The sequence below is a fragment of the Talpa europaea genome, assembly GCF_964194135.1.
Source record: "Talpa europaea genome assembly, chromosome: 1".
Classification (NCBI taxonomy): domain Eukaryota; kingdom Metazoa; phylum Chordata; class Mammalia; order Eulipotyphla; family Talpidae; genus Talpa; species Talpa europaea.
Window position 1 is genome coordinate 158,153,656 of NC_140073.1, and position 10,024 is coordinate 158,163,679.

The window sequence follows — 10,024 nt, forward strand, 5'->3', positions numbered from 1 at the left end:
GGACAAGTTGCTAAGTTACTACTTATTCAGAAACAATGACTAACTGGTTAATGGTTAAACTGCTTTGTAGGTAATTCCATCAGGCTTGTTTGTAGGCAACGCTCTTAGCAGCCTTGTTTTCAAGCAAAGAAGGGGTTTTTTACTGCGGGCTTATTGCCTAGATTGGGCTTATAGGCTTGTAGGCCTTGTTTGATCTGAACGCCAAAGTTTATCATGATGAAGCCCCTCGGGGACTGCGCCTGTCTTAGGTCGTCAGGAGTCACAGACATGAGGCTGGCCAGTGCCTTCTTTACTCTGTCCCCGATCTTTCCCGTCATTGACTGTCCAGTCCAGCGCACAGGGGAAGAGGGTCTTACGTACTCTATTTGTGAGCATCCACAGTACAGCCTCTCTTTATTTCATCCAATTACTGGCAAGCAATGGTGGCAACAGTGGCATTGCCAACCATGGAGGCAGGAGCTGCCACAAGAAGGGAACTTCCTTATGTTGAGAAAGGGATTCTTCTGAGATTTTACAGCAAATATAACACCTAAAGGATAAATGTGTGTGGATTTCCTGTAAAATTTGAAAGCAGCCAAGAGTAAACGGCCCCGTCGCCAGAGGAGGTCAGCGTTGCGTGGTGCTCCAACGAGACGCCGGCCAGCAAACTCGCTAATGGTGTAAGTTAAAGTCCGGTGACAGGAGGGGCAGGATGAGAGAGGAGGAAGCAAAGCTGTCGTTCGCAGACAAAGTGATTGTGTTCGGAGTCTGGAAAAATATGAATAAAGTTCTAAGTGTAATATTTTTACAGAAAACTGAATAAAACCTATGCGCACGAGTTTTCAGAAAGTGAACACAGCGTGTGAGTGACCTGAGAGACAGGCTGGCGCTGCCGTCCAGAAACCCTCACGACTCTCCTTTCATATTTCCAAACAATCGCTATCTTCAATTTTGATGCTAAATATTCCCTGTGTAGCTATTGTTTTTGGACTTACGTAAATGGGATTTTTGGTGGGTATTCTCTTTTCGTAGGTACTTGTCATTGGCTGGTATCTCGTAGTCTGGGTCAAGAGATCATCGCCCGATGGGGTGGTCGTCCCTGCGGCTGCGGGCAGCACACACCGTCCCCACATCGTCGCAGAGCAGCTGAGGTGCCAACACGGAGGGTGTGATGTGGTGAGCCAGCACATAAAATGCAGGTAAAACTGAATTAGCAAATTCTTAGCTGGTCTTTACCAAAGAACAGCTGACATAATGTTATGAGTGAAGAGGTACGTGAGTGCCCACGCAGAAGCAGGAGAGTGACGGTGAGTAGCTGACGAGGTCAAATAGAAAGACGGAAGGGCTAAGCAGGATTAAGAGTTAATTAGGCATTGAAATTAGCAACTAGTTCATATGATATTACAGTCATACACTGTACACACAAGAAAATATTAGAAATATTAGGAGAGATTTATTACTGGATAGACAGATAAAGCAGTCAAAATATAAGCAAGATCACAGATAGAGATCAGTCAATAAACTTTAATTGATATTTTAAATATTTAATATCAACATTAATATTTAAATATCTAATATTTATTTAGTAACGCTTTATCTATAAGTAAAGACAGTATTGGACTTCTTTGTTTATTTGCTCTTTGAATGTTCCCAAAATAGATCATGACCTGCCCATAAATAGAAATCTTAAGGTTTTAAAATAATGCTTATTAAGACCAGGTTATTCAGTCATTTACAATAAAGTTAAAATATCCATTAAAGGGCCTCCCTGGTGGCACAGCGGGTTGAGCGCAGCGCTGTGGAGCTGTCCGCAGCCTCTGCAGCGCAGGTTCGATTCCCGGCCGGCCAGGGAGATTCCCACAAGGCACAACAGACCTCTCCTGTTGCATGAGGATGATCGAAAGGTGACCTGAGGACAGCGAGGGAAAGGGCTGACCAAAATGTTTGAGAAAACTCACGTACACCAGGGCGGAAACTGCTCAGGAGGGACGCCCCGAACTTACTTTGTCCTTGGAAGTCTCCTCGGTTGTTACTAGCAACAGAGGCCCACTGGGGCAGACATGTCCGGTAAGCTCAAGGCCTCATAGCTCAAGGCTTACATATGTGGGGTGTGTGTGTGTGTGTGTGTGTGTGTGTGAGCTTAGGAACATGGCGTGCAAGGCAAGGTTGTTTTGGCTTTTTCTGACGTATGAAAAAATGCAGACGTCACTGTTCCCATGCCTATATAACTGTGCTGAGAAAAATAGAAAATCACTGCTTCTTGCTCATAGCAGTCCCCTATCTGGTTAGTACTTCACGATCAGCGTCCCAGGTTTCCGAGTCCACTAGAGGTTCACACCCACTGCTCCCCTCAGCAGTGTATTTCAATGGATCTGCCTGTTCTGCTCCCCACTCTGTCTCTGGTGAATCCTCTCACCCCCCGCATCTCTGGCCTGTACCCCAGCTCTTGTATAAATAAATAAAATCTTTTTTAAAAATTATCCATTAAAAAGAGTCCCGAAATGCTAATTTTTGGATATTGAGAACTATGCCCTGGGTCAAGAGGGAAAATCAAAAGTAAAGTCATAGGGGCCTCCCCGGTGGCGCAGCGGTTGAGCGCTGGGTTGCGAAGCTGCCTGCAGCCTCTGCAGCGCCGGTTCGATCCCCGGCTGCTCCCCGGCCACCGGAGGAGGGTCCCACATGGCGCACAGACCCCTCCTGCCGCCCGCTGCTCCCCTCAGCAGTGTCCTTCGGTCCTTCTGCCTGCTCTGCTCCCCGCTCTGGCTCTGGTGAATTCTCTCACCCTCCCGCGCTTCTGACTGTGCCCAGTGCTTGTATAAATAAATAAATAAATCTTAAAAAAAAAAGTAGTCATAAATTATCTGCAACACAAAGAAATAAGAAAATCTTTCACTAACTTCTCCGTTGGGGCTGGGTTTGTTCTTTTTCTAGGTCCTTGATGTGTACAGTTAGCTTGTCTATTTCAGATTTTTTTAAAGATTTATTTTTTTATGCATTCAAGAACTGGGGTACAGGCCAGAGGTGTGGGGGTGTGTGAGAGGATTCACCAGAGGCAGAGCGGGGAACAGAACAGGCAGACTGACTGAAATACACTGCCCAGGGGAGCAGCGGGGAGACAGGAGAGTCTGCTGTGCCGTGTGGGTCAGCTCCCTGGTTGGGGATCGAACTCGTGCTTCAGAAGCCGTAGACAGCTTCACAGTGCTGTGCCTAACCCCTTGTGCCACAAGGGAGGCCCCAGATTTTTTTTTCTTAATGTAGGTGTTTATCAGTATAAACTTCCTTCTTAGTATTACTTCGGATGCACCTCATAAGTTTTGGTATATTGTGTGTCCATTTTCATTAGTCTCAAGAATATTTTGAGACTTCTTATTTGACCCATTGGTTGTCAGTGGCATATTGTTTGGTATCCATTTATTGGCGAATTATCAATTTTTTTCTTCTTGTAACTGATTTCTAGTTTCATATCAGAATAGATGCTGGCTGTGGTTTCAATCTTTAATTTATTAAGACTTGTTTTGTAATCAAATGAGACTGAATCATGAAAAAATAGAAAATGAGAACAAATTACTGCTAAGGAGAATAAATCAATACCCTCTCAACAAGAAAATATGGAACAGGTGGCTTCACCAAAATTTTAATAAAGAACTAATTCCAAACTTTCTCAAACTCCTCCCGAATATAGATGAGGAGGAAATGTTTCCAAACACATTTTACAACATCAGCTTTACCTGACACCAAAGCTAATTAAGGACACTACAAAGAAGAAAATGACAGGACTATATTCCTGATTAGCATAGATGCAAAAGTCTTAGCAAAATATCATCAAGCCACATTTTAACACATGCGAGAAGGAGCGTGTACCATGATCAAATAAGTGGGCATTTTCCAGGGAGCAAGTATGGGCCACACCTGCAGGCCAGTTACTGTGAGGCACCGCAGTCACAGAGGAGAGAAGACGTGCGCTCACCTTCAAAGGTGCATTTTGAAAAGCTTTTGATAAACACCAACGCCCATTCATGATAAAAACTCCAGACAAGGAAATGTAGAGGAAACTTGTCTCCACAGGGAAAGATGCTGTACGGACAGCCCAAGGCTGCCGCGACACCAGTGAGCATGGAGCGCGTCTCCTCTGAGAGGCCGAGCGGGACAGGGACGCCACGTGGCCACCTCGACTCAGCAGAGGCAGATGTCTCAGCCGGAGGGAAAGGGTAAGGAAAGAGAGAAAAGGCGTCCAAGTAAAGAAAGAAGTAAAACTGCCTCTATTTGTAGATGACATGCTACAAATTCTAGAAAATCCTATACTTCACAGGAAACTATTAGAACTAATAAGTGCACTGAGCAAAGGTATAGCATACAAAATCAGCACACACACACACACACACACACAACCCAAAATGGATTTGTAAACATTTTTATCAAATATCAGAAAGAGGTTAAGGGAAAAGGTCTCATTTACAAATACCTTAAAAGTATAAAATACTTAGATATAAATTTAAGCAAGGAGGTGATAGAGCTGTGCACTGCAAACTACAAGATACTGATAGAAGGAGTTAAAGAAGACACAAATAAATGAGAAGCTCGTCTGTTGCAGCGGATTGGAAGAACTAACATTGTTAAAACGCTCACGTTAGGCAAAGCAGCCCACACTAGCGATGAGCCAGTAACACGCGCCGTCAGTCCATCCCCGGCGAAGGGAACACACAGAAACGGGCAATACAAGTCTAAGCTGAGTGGAGGAGAGACCCCAGAGCACAAAAGACCCCCGCACAGCAAAGCGAGCTTGAGAGAGAGGAAAGCTCGAGGAGTCAGTGTCCTGACTTCGCGACGCATCGCACAGTCACGGCGTCAAAGCCCGCGGCCTGGCGTGGAGGAGACGCAGCAGCAGCGGCCAGGGCAGCGCCCGGCGCCCACGCGGGCCACGCGGTCAGTTAATTCATGACGCGGGAGTCAGGCTTACCTGTGATTAAATAGATGCTAATAAAAGTGAAACCAAAAGATTTTAGATCTGTGAACGTTAAATTCAAATCTTTATTTTTTTTTAAAGATTTATTTATTTATACCAGCCCTGGGGACAGTCAGAAGCGCGGGAGGGGAGCGAATCCGCCAGAGGGGGGGGCGGACGGGGCGGACAGGCAGAAGGCCCAAGTGCACTGCCCAGGGAGCCCCGCCCGCAGCCCGAGGGGCCGCCGCTCCGTCCTGGCTGACTGGGCCGTCTGGCCCCGTGAGCTCAGAGCTCGCGCCTGACGGGCCGTCCCGGGCAGCCCGTTACACGAGAGGACCCCGGCCCCCCCCGCCCCGCCCAGCGCCGCCCCAGGCCCGTCCCCTGGGCTCCGGCGGCCGCGCGGGCGGGCGTTTCTCTCGCCTCCTCAGCCGGGGACGCGGCCGCCCCGCCCGCCGTGGAGACCCGGCTGCCCCGCGTGCCTGCGGCGGGCGTCCCCGCCCTCGCCTCCCCCGGGCCGTCTGTGCGCGGCGTCCGGCCGGGACCTCGGGGTCACCCCCTTCCCGGGGCGCCCCCGCGGCCGAGGCCAGCGTCCCGCGGCCGCCCCGGACCGAGGCCGGCCTCTTGGGCCCGCGCGGCGCAAAAGACGGGCCTCGACGGGTCCCACGCAGACGGCGCGTGCGAGCGCCTGTGGCAGCGGCGCCCCCGCCCCAGAACCAGGCGCCCCGGAGACGCCGGTGGGGCTCCGCGAGAGGGCGCTGCCCCGCGCGCGCCCCCCCTCCTCGGCCCCTCCCCCTGCCCTCCCGTACCCTCCCCCTGACCTCCCCCTGATGTCCCCCCACCCTCCCCGCACCCTCCCCCATCCTCCCCCTGACCTCCCCCAACCTCTCCCCTGCCCTCCCCCCACCATCCCCCGTGGCCCCCCCGCCCTCCCCCGCGTCCTCCCCCACCCTCCCACGCTCTCCCCCACGTCCTCCCTCGCGTCCTCCCCACCCTCCCCCTCCCCCCTCCCCCTCCACCCTCCCCCTCCCCCCGCGCCCGCCCCACCCGCCCCGGCGAGGAACACGTGCTCTCGCCCACCCCGCCCTACGCCGGACACCCTGCGCTGACCCGGGGACGTGGGGGCGGCCCGGGTCACCCTCTCCGGGACGCCCCGGGGCCGACAGCGGGACCGGCTGGGCCCTCGGGCCCGCGCGCCCAGCAGCGCAGGGAAGCGCTTCGCGGCCGAAATTCCCCGGGGTCCTGCAAGTGCGCGGACGCGGACAGACGCTGGTTCACACGCAATGGAATTTCTTTCATTTTTTTCACACACAATTTTAAATGCAAATAAAATATAAGACGTGACTGTCCCCTCCGTGGGGGGCGGGGCGGAGCGGCCGGCGGCCCGAGACCGTCCACGGTAGCCCCTGGTTTTGTCTTTTGGCATTTTGGGGCTTTGGGGCAGCTCTCTTGCCTCAGAGCCTGGGCAGGTGAGTGGCATTTCATCTGGCCCTCCGGCCTCCTGCCCTGTCTGCCCCTCTTTCAACACTACTCTGTATGCTGCTGTCATGGTGGACACTGTCATACATGTATGTGCAATGCCCCACAGGCTGCGCCTCTCCGAGAGTGGACCTTGATGAAAGCCACGACACACAGTTATGTAATAAATGCTCCACACTGGCGTTCTGTGCTGACCATAGGGGAAAGGCTAGATGGGATGTATGGAAACTACTTTCTCCTCAATTTTTCTGTAAATCTCATACAACCCTCCATGATAACATATATATTTTTTTTAAATATAACACCGTATGTGGGGGTGATGTGCTGGTGGGACCATGTAATTTGGGATTTATTGAGCATGAACTCAGTGCCAGGTACCGCTCTTATTCTGGGGCTAGAACAGTGTGCAAACACGCACGAAACCTTGTTCTTATGGAAGACGCACTAGTGGAGGGAGAGAGAATAAGCCGGGAGACAAATGAAATGGGGACATGCCATGTGGGGAAAGCACTAAGAAGGGAAATGAAGTACGTACCTAGGAAAGGAAAAAAGAGGAGAGGAAATCAAAAGAATGTGAAGTCTTGATGAAATGAAAACAGTTGTGCATTCACATTTTCATATACAAGATGTAGGAAAATAAAGTGTTAATGTCGTTTTGCTGGGAACATTGGAGGACGAGCGACTACCTTTTGGCGCCCCTGTCCTGGAGCCTGGCCAGCGCCTGGACCAGGAGCCAAAAGATAGGGCTGGTTATGTAACTGTTCACAACGTCCGGGACCACCAAGAAACATGGTTGGTTATGTAACTCCGGGGCGTCGTGCACAGAAACGTGACCAGCCCACCATGAATCCCAGGGTTTGGGTACTGGCCATATCGGACCTTGGGAGATAAAAACACAGTGGTCCCCTAGCTGCTGCTGTTCGCAGCTGATGGACTTGGATGCATCTCCTGTGCTGTTCTCTGGAGTGCTGCCTCTTTGCCTCCGTGATGCTGTTTCCGGAATGCTGAATCTTTGCCTCCGTGATGCTGATTTCTGAGGAAACTGTACAGTATGTAAGCATGTTCATCAGTTTGGTTGGATTTGGGGCACTGTTTATAATTTTGCTCGTACATCGCCTCTGTTGCTCACAATAAATCCTTTTTTCTTTAATACAGTGTGGTCATTGAATCCCACGGAATCGAGCCTCCCTCAAACACCCGTGCACAGGGCTAGCAATTATATTTTATTACTAGTAACATAATTGGCGTAGTCGGCAGGATTCCGTGTGACGATAAGGACCATGCCTTTCTTTGCTAAATGTCCACCTCAGGTTGCCGTTGCTGCCCAGGACATTCCTGGGTGGGAAGATCCACGCTTCGCTACTTTGGCTAAAGAATGGGCAGCGGGGAGCAGCCTCAGTGAGTCTTGGGATGGTTTGCTCCAGGATGCTGCCCCACCGCAATTAATCCGGGCCCTTCAGAAGGTCCCGGTTAAGAAGGGGAAAGAACTGGAAGCAATATCCGGGTGGGGCTGATTGTTGTTATCTGCTTATTGCCGCTTATGCCATAAATTAAATAATTTAATTAATAAAAAATGTGAGTCAAGCACAGGCCTTAGTAAATATGGGAGTGGAGGCCACCCTAATTTATGGGAATCCTAAAAAATTTAAAGGAATGGCTACCACCATACAGGATCTGGGAGGAAAGAGATTCGAGCCACCCAGACCACTGTACATATGAGTATTGGTGGGTTACCCCCAAAATCCTATTCAGTAGTAATCATTCCAATTCCAGAATATATCATAGGAATTGACATCCTAAAGGAAATGTCATTACACTTAAAAGATGGGGATTATCATTTTGCAATTAAAACTTTAAAAATACATAATGTAGCGGTGGAAAAGTTAAAACAGCCTCCCGTTAATCTTCCAGCCCCTCCCGGTTGATAACTGCTAAACAATATCAGATTCTGGGTGGGCAGGATGAAATTGAACAAACTATTAAAAATTATGTCAATGCTGGAATGTTGATAACCACCACCACTGCTTGGAATAATCCAATTTGGCCAGTCCAAAAATCTGACGGATCATAACGAATGATGGTGAATTATAGACAATTAAATCAGGCGACTCCACCATTAACTGGTGCAGTCCCCGATACTGTTACCCTTATTGAAAATATTCAAGGACACCCAGGACTGTGGTATGCAGTGCTAGACTTAGCTAATGCCTTTTTCACTATCCCAATTTCACAAGACAGGTGGGAGCAGTTTGCTTTTACGTGGAAAGGCCGACAATACACGTTTACCTGGTTGCCACAAGGATATAAACATAGCCCCACTATCTGCCACCGAATAGTGGCTGAACATTTAGATCAATATCAAGCCCCACCAGGGATTCAAATTGTCCATTACATAAATGATGTATTTATTCAGGGCCCGGATGGAGACAACGTGGAGCACAGTCTCCAAAAAGTACTGACCTTATGAAAGAGTAAAGGCTGGGAAATTAACCCCAACAAAATACAAGGACCCAGCCAACAGGTAAAATTCTTGGGGATATTATGGGATGCCAGGCATAGGGAGATACTTCCAAAAGCTAGACAGAAAATCCTAGATTTTTCAGTGCCCCAGTCAAAAAAGGAAGCACAGAAATTTATTGGCCTATTTGGGTACTGGAGGCAACATATACCACATCTTTCGCAAATTCTGCAACCCTTATACAAAGTGACCAGGAAAAAATATAAATTTAAATGGGGTCCAGAACAGTTGAAAACTTTCCAGAGAGCTAAAGCGGCTATTACAACAGCCTTGGAATTGCGGCCTTTTCAACCCGGGGAGGTAGAATTAGTTGTCACTGTGGACCAACTATACACTAATTGGAGTCTCTGGCCAAAACAAAAAGGAAAACGGGTGCCTCTTGGCTTCTGGACAAGAAAACTGCCAGAAGCTGGACAACAATATACTCCTTTTGAACAACAATTATTAGCAGCCTATTCTATTGGGCCTTAACTGAAACTGAACACCTTACGCTAAATCATTCAGTATTCCTTAGGCCAGGAATTCCCATTATGTCCTGGATTCTTTCAGACCCAGCGTCACACAAGATAGGACATGCTCAAGAATCTAATATTATTAAATGAAAGTGGTATTTGCAAAATAAAGCCAAGGCTGGCCTTAGCGGAGTGCCATTCCTTCATGAACAAGTAGCAATGATTCCAGGAGATGGGGATATACCTGTTGAAGTAGCTCCGAACACCGGACCACCTAGCCCAGTACAGGAAGGACACGCTTATGATAACTTGACCCCTACACAACAAAAGCATGCATGGTTTACAGATGGGTCTGCCCGGTATGTAGGGTCTGAACGATGGTGGAAAGCTGTCGCCCACAACCCAGCGACTGGGCAGACTCTAGAACAACAAGGCAGAGATCAAAGTAGCCAGTATGCTAAGTTGATGGCTGTGTTTTTAGCTTTGCAACAGGAGACAGGAGCTGAATGCCACTTATATACAGATTCCTGGGCCATCTATAAAGGTCTTTTAACATGGATTACTACTTGGGAAAAGCAACATTGGCAAATACATGAAAAAAAATTACGGGGAGCTGACCTCTGGCAAAAAATTTGGAAAATTATACAGGTAACTAAT